Here is a 22,777-nt window from a genome sequence, read left to right on the forward strand (position 1 = left end):
GCTCTGTTTTTCTAGCCTTCTGCTGCTGCTCAGTCAGCTCTCGGCATTATCAGGCTGTTCTTTGTGTATGCCTTTCAGTCAAACAGGACAATAGCAGAGAGTGTAATAAAGCAGCATCTTTTATAACATTGCTTTGATTTTTTTGATGTTGGATTTAAAACTTGTTTTAGCCAGTACCATTGTCTTTTATTCCTCAGAAACACAGAGACCATAATATCTTTGAATATTAAGTATCATGAGAGCTCTTGGTAGAGTTACATTGGAAGCAATTTGGGTAGCTACTGTAATTACCTAAGTATTAAGCCTTACTTTTTAGGAAATAAGTTTAGGAAAGAACAATAGGGCCTGTTATGGTAGGAAGGCAGAATGTTGGTATCTCTTCTGTAACTTAAGTTTCATAGATTCTTGTGAATGGTAGATTTAGTGTTTACTCTTTTGTTTGCTTTTTGAGGGTCAGCAGTGGAGAAAGCGTAAAAATAACAAAATGACTGCCTTTGATGTTCTAACTCTTGCTATGACCTAGAAAAATGTTGCTTTCAGAGTTGCAAATTAAACTGGCACTCAAAAAGGATAATAAATGAGCAACTTTCTTTAATTTCTTCTCTGTGTTCACATGGACAATGTTTGGTCATTCTGTACTTGCTTCTTGACTCCCCTGTGCTGTCCAGTCTGGTAGCCACTAGCCACATATGGCTATTTGAATTTAAATATGATTTAACTAAAATTAAATAAAATAATTCAATTCCTCCTTCGCACTATCCACATTTACAGTGTTCAGTAGCCACCGTGGCCAGTCGCTATTGTATTGGACAGTGCAGAGTGTACATTTCCATCATTGCAAGAAGTTTCCTGAGAGAGAACTGCCCTCATCAGATGAGCTTGCTTTCTACTTTAGAAAGAAGATTGGCGCTGTTTTCCTTCTGCCATATTCATGTTTTTGGTGGCTCAGAGAAATATTGGTCTTTTTTCATTTACAAGGTTTATGCCTGTATTTTACTTTTATTAAGAGTTTTATTCTGTTATCTCTTCTCTCTCTAGTATCTTCATTCCTTTGAAGTCAGAACAGAGATAGAAAAACCATAGATGGAGGTTCATTGGCTGGTGCTGTTGCGGTGTGTGACATCTCATAGTGACATTCCTTTGGGAGAGACTCACCATTACTTGTCCTGTCTTCACCTCTCCATATGTTGAAACCAGTTTTAGTTTCAGAATTTATAAAGTTTTAGGAGATAGAGTCATGCTATTAAAGTCAACATAGTAAACTAAGAAGAGACTCAAGTATACATCAGGATGTCATTGAATTCATTAATAATGAGAAGAATAACTGATAAGAAGGCCACATATTATTGTCAGCTGGCCTGCTCTACATGAGCTGAAATTTCAGATTATAATCAAAGGGTTTCCGGGTACACAGGGGACCTGAGAAGACTTAATTAGATTATTTTAGCATCACCTATCTTTGAGTTATGGTTATCAACCTCTGTCTTATGCATGTGTCTGTGAGGTGGTCCTAATATCAGGTAGGTTAATATTGTTTCTTGGAAAAGCTGTTTGCCACTCTTCCCCCCAGTTTTTCTAGCCTTCCAGAGGAACATTTTTCTTCTACTGATTTTTTAAAAATTCAGGCTGATTATGATTAAATTGATTTAAGGGTCACTTTCCTGTTTGAGCCATGGCAGGTACACAGGTTGAGAGACCATCTTTACTGTGTTTTGGTCATTACATTTTTTTGCTCAAAGATTTGACTGTATTTCCATGTTTTAGGTACCCTGGAGTGTCCTAATTCCTCTCTGTACTAATTAGTGATTTCTGTTGCCGGTGTGCTAAATTTCTAGTAGGGTTTTCTACATCTACATCTAGTCTTTACAGCTGATCTATTTCCAAAATCTAGTTTCACACTTCTAAATACAGATTTATCTAAATACCTAGATATTTCTATTGAGTTATTTCCTATTAATTCCTCAAATAAGAAATACCAAAACTGAAGTTCTCTCAAATTCCTAAAAAACTATATAACCTTTCCTTATCAATTTCTTTTATGACTGTTTAATCCCTGTTCATTTAGAACATTCTTCTCAATTTTTTTTAGTCATCAAGTTGTCTTGCTTTTTTCTTTGACATTTTATCTACTCCTTTTTCTTTCCATTACTTCCATTCTGTTCTGTCTGGCTTACCTAAGTAATCTCCAAATTCTCCTCATCTTAATCTATCCTATTTTGTCTTTCCTCTCTGAACAGAAACTTTGGTTTATGCATCTTTGATTCTGAAACAGATATGTCATTATATTGTATTAATATAATCTGATTTTATTTGATATTTTACAGTCTGAACTACCTTAATTGTTAATTTTAATCATTTAGAATATTTATGTGAGCTCTGTTTTTTAGTGTGATGAACAAGTCTGGGGTGAATCGTGTAGTTTGGAAGCGACCCCGGCTCACTCACAATGGACCTGTTGGAAGGAGCACAGTTATTGACCAGATTCCTTTCCTGGCAGTAGCAAGAGCACTTGGTAAGTACGACCATATTTGCTGAAATCATACTGGATTTTCTACGATATATAGTGGTAATGTAAAAGGGGAGACTAAGAACTAAACTCTCACTTGGCACATAATAATAGGGGTAGAAATATGGTATGTTAAATGCTTCAAAACTGAATTGAGGGGAAAGTTAAAGTGTGAATTTCAGTGCCAGTTGCTCTTTGATCACGAATCATGTTCGATGTTTTGCTAATTCCCAGCCATACTTGGGGAAGTATAGGTATGCCCAGACTTGATGTTAACCCTAAAACTATTTTTAAGTGTCCTGCCTTAATATAGCGCTTTATATTTCTTTTTAAGTACCTTCAAGGTTCTATTTTTCTTCAGCTAGCAAAGTAAATTGCCCATGACAAAGTAAAAATACTTGTTTTGTAGTCCACTGGTTTTGGAAGGAAGACTAGAGAATTATAGCTATGGAAATACCTTACTATGAATGTTCTGGTTCAGTTTTCTTCTAAAGAAAATTTGTCTTAGAAAATACCAATTTTTCCTTTTCTCCTTCATTCCTCTAACAGATGCTTGAGTACTGGCTTGGTGCCATGCTCTGTGTTAGGCTTTGGAGAGATAATACAGATATACTCTTTCCTCATGGAGCAAGACTATATACTTGGGGAGACAATGAACAAATAAGCTTGTAAACGAAATAATTACAAATTGGGAAATACTATAAGAGAAAGAAACAGAGTCCTGTGATAAAAAATAATTTAGAAGGAAAAATATTTCAGATAGTATGGTGGAAATGCTCCTCTCAGGAAGTGTTATTTTGGTGCGATTTGATGACAGAGGGAGCAATTCTTGTGTGGAGCCTGTGGAGTAATATTCAAGGCATGGATCCTAAATTGGGAAGGAGCGTGGCATATTCTCGGAATTATCAAAAGGCTGGAGTTAGTGAGGCAGAGATGAACCACATCGTGGCAGATGCTTGCATTCTAGTCTGAATGTACTCGGAAGCATTGAAGGATATTAAACTAAGGAGTAACATCATATCATTTGCATTTTCAAAAGATCATTTTACCTACCATATTACTATCTCTTGTTCATCTTTGGTGATCAAATGCAAATAGTCCCAGTTTTCATGGAACCTATAACCTACTTGGGGGAACAGTTAATAAACATGAGAAAATTAATCTAAGAAAGATGTCATAAAGGAATTAAACTAGATGATGCACCAGTAATTGTTAGAAGGGATAGAAGGTGGCAAGGGAGAGCTACTTTAGAGAGGATGATCAGGGAATATTCATTAAAAAGTGATATTTTTAAGGCTTGAAGGAGGGGAAGGGGCCAAGGAAAATTACAGTCAGAGCAGAGCTGTAGCATTCACAATGCCCATTAGGAAACTAAAGGACATTTGATTTGGTGGTATGTAAGATTGAGGGTTGTCCCGTATATATCTTCTTTTCCTACTAAATAATATCCTGATTTCTTTTAGTGAAATTACATCTCCCCTACCATGTGCAGTCTAAATTTAGACATTCCTATTCAGGGTCCTTTTGTAAAACATAAAAGGTAGGCATATGACCCCAGCTAGCTCAGTCAGATTCTCTATTCCAGGATTTTGAATTGTGAATCTTGGAAAGACAAACTTTAAAAACAAGCACTGGTTAGAATGAATTAATCCTAATGATATTGACCCCCTTCAGTAGTGTGCATTGATATGGTTGGGTTTTCCTACTTAATTACTTGAACCTGCCCTTTTTCCATACCTGCTTCTCTACCTTCTCGTCTATTATGTAAGCTACTTGGTTGTCTTATCAGTTGCCTCTTTGGCCTAAGTTAACATGAGCTGGAAATTGTCATTAGCAAGCAAAGAATCCTAATGCAGCAAGGGAAGGGCTTGATGTCTTTAAGGAACAGGGATGAAGCCAGTGAGAGTTAGATGTATAAAGTGAAGGTGGAGATGAAGACATTTACCCAATTAACAAGGGCTGTGCAGGGAGATAGGCGAAAAAGATGGCAGAGTAGGAAGTGAGGTTGAAACCTCCTCCCACACACACAAAGGAAGCAACTACAGTAGATATAACTATCCCAGAAAACAACCTGAGGACTGCAGGATAGACCACTTATACCTGGTAGAGAAGAGAAGACTACACAGAGTAGGGTAAAGTGGCAGAGCCATGATTGATCAGGACCCGAGCCCGTTCCCCATCCCAGCCTACAAGTGGGAGGAAGAAGAATGGAGCAGGGAAGGGGATAATTGCTCAGGAATGTTGCATACCTGGCTCTGGAGACATGCCCTGGGAACATGAGTCCACATTGTGTTGGGCTTTGGTGATTAACAGGGCTGGACACCAGGGAGAGTTGGAGCACTTGGGGAGACTGATACTCCTGCCGCTTGTGGAGGACAGGCATGCTCTGATGGTCCTGCTGAAACTCAAAACAGAGGTGCCGGTTTGAAAGATTTAACAGGAGTGGGAAGGGTACCAGAAGGGGGAGGGTTGGACAGAGCTCTCTCTGCGGAAGATAGGGTAGGTGGACGACACTTCCCCAGCCCTCCCTTGGCCCAACAGGTCGGGCACTCTCAGGAGCCTCAGATGCTCTATCCCCCTCACTGGTAGCTCAGCCCTAAAGAGCTTCCCTGCATATCCACCCAGCCCAACAGTGTCAGGCTTTGCTTCCTGGCAGGTGGAGGGAAACTTTGCTGCATGGCAGGCAGAGGGAAGCTTTCCCAGCTTTGTTGGCCCTAATTCAGCCTAACTGGGGAGGTGCCTACGGGAAGCAGCTCCAAGTGCTCCTTCATCTTTGTGGGCAGCCCAGCCCAGGGTGCACGTGCTCCAGAGCCCAGCCAGTTAGCCAAGCAGCACCTCTATTGCTGCAGGGCAGGCAGAGGGTGGCCCTGCCTACAGCAATCCCAGGAGAAGCCCTGCTGCTTAGCTCACAAAGGGCCTGCTGAGGTGAGCTGCCATCTGTGGTGGACTGAGATAGGCCACTGACAGAAGACAAGCAGAAAGGTGGCCTGCACATGGCCCAGCAACAGCAACTGGGGCTCCACTGCAGAAGAGAACCAGGCACTGGAGAGTAAAGAGTCTTGAGCTTCTGGGCTCCACAAGACACCTACTTCATAAAACCATTGCTTTCTAGATCAGGAAACAGCTGATCTCATATGATGGAAGAAATGCAGAAACGCAGACAAAATGAAAAGGCAGAGGAATATGTTCCAAACAAAACTAAAAGATAAGACGTCAGAAAGAGGGCTAAATGAAATGGAGATCGCCAATCTTGTTGATCAAAGGTTTCAAAGTAACAGTCGTAAATATGCTTACTGATCTGCAGAAAAGATCTCAGGGAGGACTTCAACAAGGAGATAGAAAAGTTGAAAAAGAGCCATCAGAGCTGAAGAATACAGTAACTGAAATGAAATATACAATGGAGGGAATGAATAATAGATTGCTTCAAGTAAAGGAGATAATCAGTGAGATGGAAATTAGAGAACAGAAACACAATGAAGTGGAGGAACTGAGAGAAGAAAAATTTCTAGGAGTGAAGGAAGGATAAGAGAGCTGTGTGACCAAATGAAACAATATTTGCATAGTAGGTGTACCAGAAGAAGAGAGAAACAAAGGGGTAGAAAGTCTCTTTGAAGAAATAATTGCTGAAAAGTTCCCAATCTGGAGAAGGAAATAGACACCAAGGTCCTGGAAGCTTGGAGAGCCCTTAAAAAAAGGAACTCCAAGAAGACAATACCAAGACATAGAATAACTAAAATGACAAAGATTAAGGATAGGGAGAGGCATTGAAAGCAGTCAGAGAGAAAAAAAAGATCCCTCACAGGGGAAACTCCATCAGGCTATCAGCAGACTTCTCAGCAGAAACTTTACCGACCAGAAGGGAGTGATTCTTTATTTCTCTCCCTTCTTATTCCTCCTCCTCCATTCTTTATATGCTAGGTGTTTTATTTTGTGCTCTTTTGTGTCTCCTTTGACTGCTTTTGTGGGTAGTTGATTTTATTTTTTGCCTTTAGTTAGTATTTGGTTGGTCTGCTTTCTTTGCTGTGATTTTATTTTCTCTGGTTGACATCTATTTAGCTTTAGGAGTGCTTCCATCTAGAGCAGTCCCTCTAGAATACCCTGCAGAGGTGGTTTGTGGGAGGCAAATTCCCTCAACTTTTGCTTGTCTGGGAATTGTTTAATCCCTCCTTCATATTTAAATGATAATCATGGTGGATACAGTATTCTTGGTTCAAGGCCCTACTGTTTCATTGTATTAAATATATCGTACCATTCTCTTTTGGCCTGTAAGGTTTCTGTTGAGAAGTCTGATGATTGCCTGATGGGTTTTCCATTGTAGGTGACCTTTTTTCTCTCTCTGGCTGCCTTTAATACTCTGTCCTTGTCTTTGATCTTTTCCATTTTAATTATTATATGTCTTGGTGTTGACCTCCTTGGGTCCCTTCTGTTGGCTTTCATTGTGTGGAGACTATTTCCTCCCCCAGGTTGGGGTAGTTTTCAGCAATTTTTTCTTGAAAGGCACTTTCTATCACTTTTTCTCTCTTCTTCTGGTACCCCTATAATGGGAATATCGTTCTGTTTGGATTGGTCACAGAGTTCTCTTAATAATTCTTCTGTTCCTAGAGATACTTTTATCTCTCTCTCCCTAAGCTTCTCTGTATTCCTGTTCTCTGATTTCTATTCCATTAACAGTCTCTTGCACATCATCCAGTCTGCTCTTAAGACCTTCTATCAATTGTTTCATTTCTGTGATAACAGAATTTCATCCCTTAGCTCTTGCATATTTCTCTGCAGGTCCATCAGCATGGTTATGACCTTTATTTTGAATTCTTTTTCAGGAAGATTGGTACATCTATCTCCCAGGTTCCCTCTCAGGGGATGTCTGGGTTATTGTTGTCTGTATCAAATTCTTCTGCCTTTTCATGGCGATAGGGGTAGTTGTAGGCAGTTGCCCTGTGTGTCAGCTGGGAGAACAAAGTCCCTTCCTGCTTGCCTGTCGCCTTCCCTTCCTTTGAGAACGGCAACACCTAGCGGCTTGTGCTGGGCAGCTGTGCGCCGATGGGGCCTCTGAGTCCGCTCCTGGCCGCTGCAGAGGATGCTCTGCGTGGCTGCTGTGGGCGTGGATGGTCCGAGGCTGCTGCTCCACTATGGTGGTGCTGTGCCGGAGGGGAAATGGGCAGAGGCTGTTTACCACCATGAGGGATCTCAGAGCTGTGCTCCCGCTCAGGGGTTTAGGACGCTCAACGTTCCCTGGGATTCCCAGCTGCGGGGCTGAGTGTGCCAGGATGCTTCCGTCCAGCTGTGAGGCTCCTGTCCCTTTAAGACTTTCAAAAAGCACTCGCTTTTCTTTTGTTCCAGGGGCGCCAGCGGTGGGAACCCGCTTGCAGGTTTTACTGTTCCGTTTACCTAGTATCCAGCACAACACACACTGTGTGTCTGTGCTCCCAGTGTGGATAACTAGGGCTGGGTATTTAGCAGTCCAGGGCTCCCTCTTCCTTCCCGCTCTGACTCCTCTCCTCCTGCCAGGGAGCTGGGGTAGGTGGCGTGCTCGGGTCCCGCCGGGCCGCGGCTTATATCTTACCCCCTTCGTGAGGTGCTGGTTTATCGCAGGTGTAGATGTAGCCTGGCTGTTGGACTGTATCTTCTGGTCTCTCTTTTAGAAATAGTTCTATTTGTTGTATTTTCAAAAATATATATGGTTTGGGAGGAGATTTCTGCTGCCCTACTCACACTGCCATCTTGGCTCCTCCCCAGACCAGAAGGGAGTGGCGTGAAATATTTAGTGTATTGAAACTAAGGGACCTTCAACCTCTACCAAGCAAGATATCATTTACATATGAAGAAAAGATTAAAAGTTTACCAGATAAGGCTGAAGGAATCTACAACCACTAAACTGGCATTACAAGATGTGTGAAAAGGACTTCTGTAGATAGAAATGTTCTTAAGCCTAAATAAACCCACAGTAGACCAGTTACTTACCAAGCAAGTATGACATTAAAGTAACGCAAAAGCAGTAAAACCAGCTATATACAAAATCAGTGAAGGGATACACAAGAAATGCAAATTATGACATCTAATACATAAAATGTTGAAGAGGAATAAAAAAGAAGCACTTTTAGACTGTGTTTGAATAGAGCAATCATCACCTTAACAGAATGGTATATTGTTAGAAAACTACACACGAACCGTATGGTAACCACAAATCTGCAGACTATAATAAATATACAAACCCTTAAAAAAGAGAAGTCCAGTCACAACATTAAAGGACACCGTCAAGTAGCAAGAGAAGAGTATAAGGAAGAATGGAACAGAAAGGAATTATAAAACAACTAGAGAACAATTAATAAATGGCAATAAATATGTACCAATAATTACCTAAAATGTAAATGGAGTGAATGCATCAATCAAAAGACATAGAGTTGCAGAGTGGATGAAAAAACAAGACCCATCTATATGTAGTCTACAGAAGACTCATTTTAGACCTAAAGACATCACCATCTGAAAAATGAAGGGATGGAAAAATATCTTTCATGTAAATAATAGGAAGAAAACAGGAGTAACAGTACTTATACAGACAAAAGGACTTCAAAAGAAAGAAATTAACAAGGCCCCAAGAAGGACACTACCTAATGATAAAGGGGTCAGTCCAATAAGAGGAATAACCGTTATAAATATTTCTGCCCCCAACACAGGAGCACCTAGACATGTAAAACAAATACTAAGAGAATTAAAAGGCTAAGTAGACTGGAACTCATTCATATTAGGAGACTTTAACATACCACTTATCAATAGATCAACCACACAAAATAAATAAGGAAACAGAGGCATAGAACGACATGTCAGATCAGATGCTCTTGACATATATCTACAGAGCATTCCACCGAAAGGCAGCAGGTTACACATTATTCTTAAGTCTATATGGAATGTTCTCCAGAATAGGTCACATATTTAGGCCATAGAAAGAGCCTCAATAAATTAAAAAAGATTGAAATTGTATCAAGCAACTTCTCACACCACAATGGTATAAAACTAGAAATAAATTACACAAAGATAAAAAAGCCCACAAACACATGGAGACTAAACAGTGTGCTTCTAATGAATCAGTGGATCAACAAACAAATCAAAACAAATAAAGCAATACATGGAGACAAATGTAAATAAAAAAACAACAGTCCAAATTTGTGGGATGATGATGAAGTGGTTCAAAGAGGGAAGTACACAGCAATACAGGCCTACCTGAAGAAATAAGAACAATCCCAAATAAACAGTCTGAATTCACAATTAAAGAAACTAGAAAAAGAAGAACAGATGAAACGCAAAGTTACTAGAGGAGGGAGGGCCATAATAAAAATCAGAGCAAAAATAAATAAAATCAAGAAGAATAAAACAATAGAAAAAGTCAGTGAAACCAAGAGCTGGTTCTTCGAGAAGATAAACAAAGAGACAAACCTTTAGCCTGACTTCCAAGAAAAAGGGACAGTACACACACAAGCAAAATCAGAAATGAAGAAGGAAGAGTAACAACAGATACCCCAGAAATACAACGGACTATTAGAGAATTCCATGAAAAATTACGTGCCAATAAATTAGGAAATCTAGGAGAAAAGGACCTATTCCTAGAAAAATAAAACCCTCCAAGATTGATCCAGGAAGAAACAGAAAATCCGTAGTGACCAATTACCAGCCATGAAATTGAATTGGTAATCAAAAAACTCCCAACCAAAGACAGGACCAGATGGCTTCGCAGCTGAATTCTACCAGACATGTAAAGAAGAGCTAATACCCATCCTTCTTAAAGTATTTCAAAAAGTAGAAGATGGAATACTTCCAAACTCATTCTGTGAGGCCAGGATCAATCTTAATACTGAAAGCAGAAAAGACAGTACAAAAAAAAAATTTTAGACCAATATCCTGATGAACATAGATACAAAAATCCTCAGCAAAATATTAGCAAATCAAATTAAAAAATACAACAAAAGGATCATCTAACACAGGCAAGTAGAATTTATTCCAGCGGTGCAAAATGGTACAATATTTGCAAATCAATCAATATCATACCCTACATTAACAAAAACAAAGATAAAACCACAACTCAGTAGATGCTGAAAAGGCATTTGACAAAATTCAACATGCATTTGTGATAAAAAAATGCTTAACAAAATGGATATAGAGGGTACATACCTCAATATAATAAAGCCATATATGACAAACCCACAGTTAACATCATACTCAATGGTGAAAAACTGAAAGCTTTTCCTCGAAGATCAGGAACAAGACAAGGATGTCCAGTCTATTTTTATTCAACTAAGTACTGCAGGTCCTAGCCACAGCAGTCAAAAACGATAAAGAGATAAAAGGCATTCAAATTGGTAAGGAAGAAATTACTGTTAATGATTGCAGATGACATATACAGAGAACTGTAAAGACTTCACAAAAAAACTGTTGGAACTAATAACTAGATTCAGCAAAGTTAAAGGATAGAAAATTAATACACAGAAACATGCTGCTTTCCTGTATACTAACAATGAACTAGCAGAAAGAGAAATAAGGAAAACAATTCCATTGACAATTGCAGTAACAAGAATAAAATGCCTAGGAAGGAACATAACCAAGGAGGTAAAAGACTTATACCCTGAAAACTATAAGACACTCATGAGAGAAATTAAAAGAAGACACCAACAAATGGAAATCTACCCCATGCTTTCGGATCGAAAGAAATAATACTGCCAAAATGACTGTCCTGCCCAAAGCAGTCTACAGATTTGATGCAATCCTTATCAGAATATGAATGACATTTTCCAATGAACTAGAGCAAATAATCCTAAAATTCATACAGAACCGTAAAAGACCCTGAAGAGCGAAAAGAAAGAAGAACAAAATGGGGGGGGGGAGGATTATTCTCCTTGACTTCAAGCTCTACTTCAGAGCTACGATAATCAAAACAATTTGGTACTGGCACAAGGACAGACCCATAGATCAATAGAACAGAATAGAGAGTCCAGATAGAAGCCCATGCATGTGTGGTCATTTAGTATATAATAAAGGAGTCATGGATATACAATGGGGAAAAGACAGCCTCTTCAACAAATGGTGTTGGCAAAACTGGACAGCTACATGTAAGAGAATGAAACTAGATTATTGCCTAACTGCACACACAAAATTAAACTCAAAATGGATCAAAGACTTGAATATAAGTCGTGAAACTGTAAAACTCATAGAAGAAAACATAGGCAAAATCTCTTGAATATAAACATAAGCAACTTTTTCCTGAACACGTCTCCTTGGGAAAGGGAAACAAAATTAAAAAAATGAACAAATGGGACTCCATCAAGCTAAAAAACTTCTGTACAGCAAAGGACACCATCAGCACAAAAAGGCATCCTACAGTATGGGAGAACATATTCATAAATGACTCATCTGACAAGGGTTTACCATCCAACATATGTTAGGGACTCACATGCTTCAACACCAAAATAAGAAATAACCTAATTTAAAACTGCACATCTGACCTGAAGAGACATTTCTCCAAAGAAATACAGATGGTCAACAGGCACGTGCTCCACATTGTAATCATCAAGGAAATGCAAATCAAAGCCACAGTGAGATCATCACCTCACACCAGTCAGATTGGCCACTATCCAAAAGATAAGAAATAGCAAGTATTGGCAAGGTTGTGGGAAAAGGGAACCCTCCTGCAGTGTTGGTGGGAATGTAAATTGGTGCAGCCACTGTGGAAAGCGGTATGGAGGTTCCTCAAAAAATGAAAAATAAAAATGTCAAATGACCCAGTAATTCCACTTCTAGAAATTTACCAGAAGAAAACAAAGTCCCTCATTCAAAAAGAAACATGCACCCCTATGTTTATCGCCACATTATTTACAATAGCCAAGATACAGAAGTAACGATCATGTCCATCAATAGATGAATGGGTAAAGAAGATGTGGTACCTACACACAATGGAACATTTTCAGCCATAAAAAACAGAGAACTTTCTGCCATTTGCAACAACATGGGTGGATCTATAGGATATTATGCTCAGTGAAATAATCCATGCAGAGAAAGACATATACTACATGATTTCAGTTATTTATGGGATATAAAAACAAAACAAACAAAAGCAGTAGACTCACAGACACTGAGAAATGACTGGTGATTACCATGGGGGAGGGGTTGGGGTTGACGGGTGAGTGGTGAGGGGGATAAAGGGGCATAAAAATTCTCAATCATAATACAAGTTGGTCATGGGTATGGTAATACAGCATGGAGACTATAGTGACTGATTTTGTAACATCTTCCTATGTTGAAAGTAACTGTACTAGGTGGGTGAGGATATAATAATATGGGTAGCTGTTGAATCACCGTTTTGTATACTTGAAATCAGTAAAGGATTATATACCAACTGTGTTTCTTTAAAATAAAAAAATAAGGACGGGGTATGCAGGCTAAGGTAAGGTGTTTGGTAAAGACACTATGGGTAGTAGGCAATATCTGAATCCTATAGGCTTTCTTAGACCATGATAGAAATTTTATTTTAAATGCTTTTGGGAAGGGATTGAGAAGTAAGGGAGGAAATGTACCGCAGTGGTTACGAGATAAAGTTTGGAGCCAAAATTCACAATGCTTGTATTTACCATACAGACTTTGGCAAATTAATATATTGTGACACAGTTTTTTCGTCTGTAAGATGGTGCTAATAATGGTACCTACCTCATACTGTTGTATTAGATGACTTAATACTTGTAAAGTTCTTAAAAGTAGTGCCTGGTACATAGTAGATGCTCTATAAATGTTTGCTGTTACTATTGTTTGTTGAGGTAGGTCAGTGGCATGATCCAGTTTGTTTTTGGGCAGTAGTTCAAATGCACAGGGAGGAGCCTCTGCTACGTCCCTGTAGCTGCTGTAGGCAGGGCCCCATTCTGGCTCTTCTGGCGCGATGAGGGGGGCGGGTACATCAGGTGTGTGAGAACAGTGCTTGCTGGGAGGAAGGAGCAGGAGGCTGAGAATCGCATTTGGGGGCCTCAGCGCTGCGTTCCTAGCCAGGGGGATGGAGCATCTGAAGCTCTTCAAAGTTCTCAACCTGCTGGGCCGAGTTTGCTGGGACGATTTTGTCCACTTGCCCTTTCCCCTGAGCAGCAAGCTCTGTGTGATCCTTGCCCTGTTAGTGCCCCTCTTACTGTTGGGTAGTCTTTCAAAGTGCCACCTTTCTTTTGTCCCCTATAAGTGTCTGGAATCTCAGTCTCTCCAAGTATTCCATCTGTCTTTGCTTTCCAGCCCCACTAATCTCCAGAGCAGGTGTGCAGGGCTGGGTGTTCAGCAGTCCTGGGCTTCTACTCCCTCCCTGCTTCATTTCTCTTCTGCCTGTGAACTGCAGTGGGGGGAAGGCTTGGGTCCCATGGGATCGCATCTTTGTTACTTAACCCTTTTCTATGACGTCTTCTCTTTTCCATAGATGTAGGCAGTCTGTTCTGCAGTCTTTGGGTTGCTCTTTCAGGATTAGTTGTATTTGCTGTCTTTCCATGTTATATGTGGTGTCCGGAGGAGGTTTCTGCCTCCCTTCTCATGCCACCATCTTTTTTCCATCTCTCGCTTCCTGGCTTTAGAGCTTTAAAGGACAGGCTGACTTTGTTAGAACTAATAGCTAATTTCATTCAAGTTGAAGCTAATATTCATTGACTATTCCAAAAATCTTAAGGCCCTTAAGAATTATGCTCACTCTACTCTGCCTGTGTTGTATAAATGGGAAAATAAAGCCTGGATGATAACATACTATTTACAACATAGTTTCCTGAATATTTTAGGCTCACTGTTGAGACCTACTGCTCAGGAAAAAAAAAGATTGTTTTCAAAACATTGCTACTTATTGATAATGCACCTGGTCAACTAAAAACTCTGATGGAGATGTACAATGAGATGAATGTCTTTTTCATGCCTACTAACACAGCATCTATTCTGGAGTCCATGGATCAAGGAGTCATTTTTGACTTTGAAGTCTTGTTATTTAAAAAATATATTTCATAAGGCTATACCTGCCATAGACAGTGATTGATCTGATGGATTTGGGCAAAGTAAACGGAAATCTTCTGGAAAGGATTCACCATTCTAGACACCATTAAGAACATTCAGGATTCATGGTAAGAGGTCAAAATATCAACATGAATAGGAGTTTTGAAGAAGTGGGTTCCAACCCTCATGGATAGCTTTCAAGGATTCAGGACTTCAGAGGAGGATGTAACTCAGATGTGGTGGAAAAAGTGAGAGATCTAGAATTCGAAGTGGCACCTGAAGATGTGACTGAACTGCTGCAGTCTCATGATAAAGCTTTAATGGATAGGGAGTTGCTTCTTACGGGTAAACCAAATGGTTTCTTGAGATGGAATCTTCTCCTTGTGAAGATTGCTGAAATGAGAACAAAGGATTTAAAATACTCTATAAACTTAGTTCATAAAGCAGTGATAGTATTTGAGATAGTTGATCCCAATACTGAAAGCAGTTCTTCTGTATAAAATGCTGTCAAATGGCATCACATGCTACAGAGAAACTGAAAGGAAGCATATACTTCATTGTTGTCTTACTCTAAGAAATCTCCGTAGCCACTGCGGCCTTCAGCAATCATTGCAGATGAGACAGCCACCATCAACATCAAGGCAGGACCCTCCACCAGCAAAAAAGATTATGACTTGCTGAAAGCTCAGGTGATGGTCAGCAATATTTAACAATAACAAAATTTTAAAGATATGTACATTGTTCGGTAGACATAATGCTATCTCACACTTTATAGCCTGTAGTATAAATATTTCTATATGCACCGTGAAAAACAAATAAAATCATTTGATTGCCTTTATTGCTGTAGTCTAGAATCAAATACGCAATATGTCTGAGAGGTATGCCTGTATTGCTACATTTCTCCCCAGAGTTATTGTGCCTGGTTATTAAAATCCCACTGTATTAGTGACTTACTGCTGTCTAACAGAATACTCCCAAACTTAGCAGTGTAAAACATTATCCCACATGGTTTCTGTGGCTCAGGAATCTGGGAGTAGCTTAGCCTAGGTGGTTCCAGCTCAGGGTCTCTCACATGGTCGCAATCAAGATGTCATTTATAGCTGTGGTCATCTAGCTTTGGGACATTTGCTTCTAGGATGGCTTACTCATATTGTTATTGGCAGTAGTCCTCAGTTCTTTTGTGGGCCTCTTCTTAGGGTTGCTTGAATGTCTTCATGCTGTGACATCTGGCTTCCCCAGTTGGGTAATCCAAAAGAGCAATGCGGTAGCCACAGTATGTTTTTATGCTCTCGTGTCATAAGTGATATATCATTAGTCATCCATATTTGTTAGCACTGAGGCACTAATTATAGCCCACTCTTAGGAGGAGGGGAATTAAGTCCTGCATAAAAAGAGTATCAGAGAATTTGTGCACATATTTAAAAACCACACGCAGAGTTCACACTTCTTCAATTGTTCATTCATCCATGAAATATTTATTAAGTACCTGCTATGTGCCAGGTACTGGGGACTCAGCAATGAACAAAACAATAAAAGATTCCTGGACTAATGGAAATTTCTTCTGTGAAGAGAAAACATAATAAACTAAAATAAGTAGAATATATATTGTGTTACAGATGATAAAGAGGTAAAATATATTGTGCTATATAGTGAAAAGTGCTATCATGAAAAATAAAGCAGGAAGTGTTGTTGTGGTGGTTGGGATTTTAATTTTAAATTGAATGAGGTCTTTAAAGATGATATTTGCCTAAAGAGATGGGGCATTGAGATGGTGTCTGGGGTAAGAATGTAGGCAGAATGAACAACAGGTGCAGGTGTCATGTTTGTTTTTTAACTGAACAGCTTCAAAGGTGGAGTTGCCACTAGTGATGTTAACAAAGACTGGAAAACTGGTTGCAAGGGTACGTCAGGAGTTTGGTTTGGGACAAATTACCCTTGAAGTGCTTATTGTATAAAAAGTGTTTATGTCCAGTTGGCTTCTGATATGAGAATTGACTGTAGGTGACGTCTAGGCTGGAGATAGGAATTTGGTAAATAGTGGCATACAGAAGGCATTCAAAGGCTTGCAATTGAAGGAGGAATTGACTGTAGATAGAAAAGGGGAAAAGGTCCACTGACTATAAGCCCTGAGATACTCTCAGTGTGAAGAGGTGGGTGTATGAATGGAGGAACAAGGCAAAACAGAAGTGAGAAAGAGCCGCAAGTGAAATAGAAAGTAATTCAGTGGAGAGTGTCTTAAAAGCTAAATGAAGAAAGTTGTTGAAGAAGTTGTTCAGGAATGTTGTTCAAGTTTGTTAAAAAATAAGACATATACTTTGTTGAATGTCAATTATACCCAATTTTAAGAAATATTTTTTATTTTATTTTGTTTTGTTATCATTAATCTAAAATTACATGAAGAACATTATGTTTACTAGGCTCCCCCTTCACCAAGTCCCCCCCACAGATCCCCTTCACAGTCACTGTCCATCAGCATAGTAAGATGCTGTAGAATCACTACTGGTCTTCTCTGTGTTGCCCAGCCCTCCCCGTGCTCCCTCCACACTACACATGCTAATCATAATGCCCCCTTTCTTTTTCCCCGCCCTTATCCCTCCCTTCCCATCCATCCTCCCCAGTCCCTTTCCCTTTGTTAACTGTTAATCCATTCTTGGGTTCTGTGATTCTGCTGCTGTTTCGTTCCTTCATTTTTCCTTTGTTCTTATACTCCACATATGAGTGAAATCATTTGATACTTGTCTTTCTCGGCCTGGCTTATTTCACTGAGCATAATACCCTCTAGCTCCATCCATGTTGTTGCAAATGGTAGGATCTGTTTTTTTCTTATAACTGAGTAATATTCCATTGTGTATATGTACCCCATCTTCTTTATCCATTCATCTACTGATGGACATTTAGGTTGCTTCCATATCTTGGCTATTGTAAATAGTGCAGTGATAAACATAGGGGTGCATCTGTCTTTTTCAACCTGGAGTGCTGCATTCTTAGGGTAAATTCCTACAAGTGGAATTCCTGGGTCAAATGATATTTCCATTTTGAGCGTTCTGAGGAACCTCCATACTACTTTCCACAATGGTTGAACTAATTTGCATTCCCTTCAGCAGTGTAGAAGGGTTCCCCTTTCTCCACAACCTCGCCAACATTTGATTTTGTTTGTTTTTTGGATTGTGGCGATCCTTACTGGTGTGAGGTGGTATCTCATTGTGGTTTTAATTTGCATTTCTCTGATGGCAAGTGATGTGGAGCATCTTTTCATGTGTCTGTTGGCCATCTGAATGTCTTCTTTGGAGAACTGTCTATTCAGCTCCTCTGCCCAATTTTTAATTGGAATATTTGCTTTTTGTATGTTTGAGGTGTGTGAGCTCTTTATATATTTTGGATGTCAGTCCTTTATCGGATCTGTTATTTATGAATATGTGCTCCCATACTGTAGGATACCTTTTTGTTCTATTGATGGTGTCCTTTGCTGTACAGAAGCTTTTTAGTTTGATATAGTCCCCCTTGTTCATTTTTGCTTTTGTTTCCCTTGCCCGGGGAGATATGTTCATGAAGAAGTCACTCATGTTTATATCCATGAGATCTTTGCCTATGTTTTTTCTAAGAGTTTTATGGTTTCATGACTTACATTCAGGTCTTTGATCCATTTGAATTTACTTTTGTGTATGGGTTAGACAGTGATCCAGTTTCATTGTCTTGCATGTAGCTGTCCAGTTTTGCCAGCACCATCTGTTGAAGAGACTGTCATTTCCCCTATTGTATGTCCATGGCTCTTTTATTGTATATTAATTGACCATATATGTTTGGGTTATTGTTTGGAGTCTCTATTCTGTTCCACTGGTCTGTGGCTCTGTTCTTGTGCCAGTATGAAATTGTCTTGATTACTGTGGTTTTGTAGTAGAGCTTGAATTTGGGGAGCGAGTCCCAACCTCTTTATTCTTCCTTCTCGGGATTGCTTTGGCTATTCGGGGTCTTTGATGGTTCCATATGAATTTTTGAACTATTTGTTCCAGTTCATTGAAGAATGCTGTTGGGAATTTGATAGGGATTGCATCGAATCTGTATATTCCTTTAGGCAGATGGCCATTTTGACAATATTAATTCTTCCTAGCCAGGAGCATGGGATGAGTTTCCATTTGTTAGTGTCCTCTTTAATTTCTCGTAAGAGTATGTTGTAGTTTTCAGGGTATAGGTCTTTCACTTCCTTGGGTAGGTGTATTCCTAGGTATTTTATTCTTTTTGATGCTATTGTGAATGGAATTGTTTTCTGATTTCTCTTTCTATTAGTTCATTGTTAGTGTATCGGAAAGCCACAGATTTCCGTGTGTTACTTTTGTATCCTGCAAATTTGCTGAATTCCGATATTAGTTCTAGTAGTTTTGGAATGGAGTCTTTAGGGTTTTTTATGTACAATATGTCATCTGCAAATAGTGACAATTTGACTTCTTCTTTACCAATCTGGATTCCTTGTATTTCTTTGTTTTGTCTAATTGCCATGGCTAGGACCTCCAGAACTATGTTGAATAACAGTGGGGAGAGTGGGCATCCCTGTCTTGTTCCCCATCTCAGAGGAAAAGCTTTCAGCCTCTCGCTGTTCAATATGATGTTAGCTGTGGGTTTATCATATATGGCCTTTATTATGTTGAGGTACTTTCCCTCTATGCCCATTTTGTTGGGAGTTCTTATCATGAAAGATGTTGAATTTTGTTGAATGCTTTTTCAGCATGTATGGAGATGATCATGTGGTTTTTGTCCTTCCTTTTGTTGATGTGGTGGATGATGTTGATGGATTTTTGAATGTTGTACCATCCTTGCATGTCTGGGATGAATCCCACTTTTTCATGGTGTAGGATCCTCTTGATGTATTTTTGAGTTCGGTTTGCTAATATTTTGTTGAGTATTTTTGCATCTATGTTCATCAGGGATATTGGTCTGTAGTTTTCTTTTTTGGTGGGGTCTTTGCCTGGTTTTGGTATTAGGGTGATGTTAGCTTCATAAAATGCATTTGGGAGCATTCCCTCCTCTTCTATTTTTTGGAAAACTTTAAGGAGAATGGGTACTATGTCTTCTCTGTATGTCTGATAAAGTTCCGAGGTATATCCATCTGGCCCATCTATTGTTTTATTCTTCTGAATTTTATTTATTTCTTCTGTGATCTTTATTATGTTCCTCCATCTGCTGACCTTAGGCCTCATTTGTTCTTTTTCCAATTTTGATAATTGTGACATTAGACTATTCATTTGGGATTGTTTTTCATTCTTTAAATATGCCTGGATTGTTATATACTTTCCTCTTAAGACTGCTTTTACTGCGTCCCATAGAAGTTGGGGCATTGTGCTGTTATTGTCATTTGTTTCCATATATTGCTGGATCTCCATTTTAATTTGGTCGTAGGTCCATTGATTATTAAAGAGCATGTTGTGAAGCCTCCATGTGTTTGTGAGCCTTTTTGCTTCCTTTGTACAATTTATTTGTAGTTTTATACCTTTGTGTTCTGAAAAGTTGGTTGGTAGGATTTCAATCTTTTGGAATTTACTGAGGCTCTTTTTGTGGCCTAGTATGTGGTTTATTCTGGAGAATGTTCCATGTGCACTTGAGAAGAATGTGTATCCTGTTCTTTTGGCTATAGAGTTCTGTAGATGTCTATTAGGTCCATCTGTTCTAGTGTGTTGTTCAGTGCCTCTGTGTCGTTACTTATTTTCTGTCTTCTGGATCTGTACTGTGGAGTGAGTGGTGTGTTAAAGTCTCCCAAAATGAATGCATTGCATTCTATTTCCTCCTTTAATTGTGTTAGTTTTTGTTTCACAAAGATTGGTGCTCCTGTATTGGGTGCATATATATTTATAATGGTTATATCCTCTTGTTGGACTGAGCCCTTTATCATTATGTAATGTCCTTCTTTATCTCTTGTTACTTTCTTTGTTTTGAAGTCTATTTTGTCTGATACTAGTATTGCAACACCTGCTTTTTTCTCTCTGTTGTTTGCATGATATATCTTTTTCCATCCGTTGACTTTTAGTCTGTGCATGTCTTTGGGTTTGAGGTGAGTCTCTTGTAAGCAGCATAATAATGGGTCTTGCTTTTTTATCCATTCTATTACGCTGTGTCTTTTGATTGGTGCGTTCAGTCCATTTACATTTAGGGTGATTATTGAAAGATACGTACTTATTGCCATTGCAGGCTTTAGATTCGTGGTTTCCAGAGGTTCACGGTTAGCGTGTTTACTACCTCACTCTCTGACTTAACTCGCTGATTGAGCTATTGTAAACACAGTCTGATGATTATTTCTCTCCCTTCTTATTCCTTCTCCTCCATTTTTCATATGTTGGGTGTTTTGTTCTGTGCTCTTTTTAGGAGTGCTCCCATCTAGAGCAGTCCCTCTAAGATACCCTGTAGAGGTGGTTTGTGGGAGGCAAATTCCCTCAACTTTTGCTTGTCTGGGAATTGTTTAATCCCTCCTTCATATTTGAATGATAATCGTGCTGGATACAGTGTCCTTGGTTCAAGGCCCTTCTGTTTCATTGCATTAAATATATCATGCCATTTTCTTCTGGCCTGTAAGGTTTGTGTTGAGAAGTCTCGTGATAGCCTGATGGGTTTTCCTTTGTAGGTGACCTTTTTTCTCTCTCTGGCTGCCTTTAATACTCTGTCCTTGTCCTTGATCTTTGCCATTTTAGTTATTATGTGTGTTGGTGTTGTATTCTTTGGGTCCCTTCTATCGGGTGTTCTGTGTGCTACCGTAGTCTGAGCAACTATTTCCTCCCCCAGTTTGGGGAAGTTCTCAGCAATTATTTCTTCAAAGACACTTTCTATCCCTTTTTCTCTCTTTTCCTCTTCTGGTACCCCTATAATGCAGATATTGTTCCTTTTGGATTGGTCACACATTTCTCTTAATATTGTTTCATTCCTGGAGATCCTTTTATCTCTCCTTGCATCAGCTTCTATGCGTTCCTGTTTTCTGGTTTCTATTCCATCAATGGCCTATTGCATCTTATCCATTCTGTGTATAAATCCTTCCAGACATTGTTTCACTTCTGTGATCTCCCTCTGGATGTCATCCTTTAGCTTTTGTATATTTCTCTGCAGCTCTGTCAGCATGTCTATGATTTTTATTTTGAATTATTTTTCAGGGAGACTGGTTAGGTCTGTCTGTGCAGATCCTCTCTCAGGTGTTGTCTGAACTATCTTGGACTGGACTAAATTTTTTTGCCTTATCATGGTGATAGCGGTGGCTGTAGGCAGGTTGTGGGTGTGTCAGCTGGGAGAAGAAAGTCCTTCCCGGTTTGCCAGGTGACTTGCTCTTCTCCGCTGCCTGTGTCGGTTCCCCGCACTCCTGGGGAAGCCACCGGGTTAATCCCCTAATCTGCTTTGGATGGGGTCTCCGTCAGAGCAGCGCGGAGCCCTTCAGGGAGTGGCAGGCATGCCAGGTGTGCTCCGCAGTAGCGGTGCCCCTGCCAGGCAACTGTGTGCCAGCAGCGGCCTTTGGGTCTGGCCCGGATGGCTGTGCGTTTGGCTGGGATTCTGGTGGGCTGCTGGGAGCATGCCTGCTCCCTCTGGCTCTGCTGCACGTGCGTGTAGGGCTCTCCCGCGTGGGCCTGTACCAGGCTCCTCTGGCTCTCCTAATGCAGGTGCATGTGAGCTGCACCCGGGCTGTTCTGTTGCGATTTGCTCCAGGTCCCTTCTGGTGGTGCCGCTCCCGGCATGCGCTGGCACTCTTCCGCTACTGGGCCAGTGTTTCAGGGTCCGCACCAGTTGGAGGAACGACTGGCAGGCTGCTTAGTGCCGTGAGGGGCTTCAGAGCTGCGCTGCCTCCCCAGGGCTTAGGGCACCTAAGGTTCTCCGGAATTCCCAGTTGCTGGCTAAGTGTGCTGGGACGACTTTGTCCAGCCATGGGGTCCCTGTCTTTTATGACTTGCAGAAAGCACTCGCTTTTCTTTTGTCTCAGGGGTGCCGGTTGCGGAGACCTGCCCACAGGTTTTGCTTTTCCGTTTCTCTAATATCCAGCACCCTGTGCACCTTGTGTCTGCGTTCCGGGTGGGAATTTCTAGAGCTGGTTGTTTAGCAGTCCTGGGCTTTCACTCCCTCCCCGTTCCGACTCATTTCTTCCCACCGGGTTCTGGGGTGGGGGATCGTTCGGGTCCCGCCTGCTGTGGCTTGTATTTTACCCCCTTCATGTGATGTTGAGTTCTCACAGATGTAGATGTATCTTGGCTGTTGTACCGCATCCACTGGTGTCTCTTTTAGGAATAATTGCATTTATTGTATTTTCATAAACATATATGTTTTGGGGAG

At 40.2% G+C, this 22,777-nt stretch overlaps 1 pseudogene; it reads left to right on the top strand.

The window, feature by feature from the left end:
• Positions 1–22,777, top strand: part of LOC140849088 (protein phosphatase 1D-like) — a 107,257-nt pseudogene that overhangs the window by 21,376 nt on the left and 63,104 nt on the right.

This window comes from Manis javanica, chromosome 4, assembly GCF_040802235.1.
Source record: "Manis javanica isolate MJ-LG chromosome 4, MJ_LKY, whole genome shotgun sequence".
NCBI lineage: Eukaryota > Metazoa > Chordata > Mammalia > Pholidota > Manidae > Manis > Manis javanica.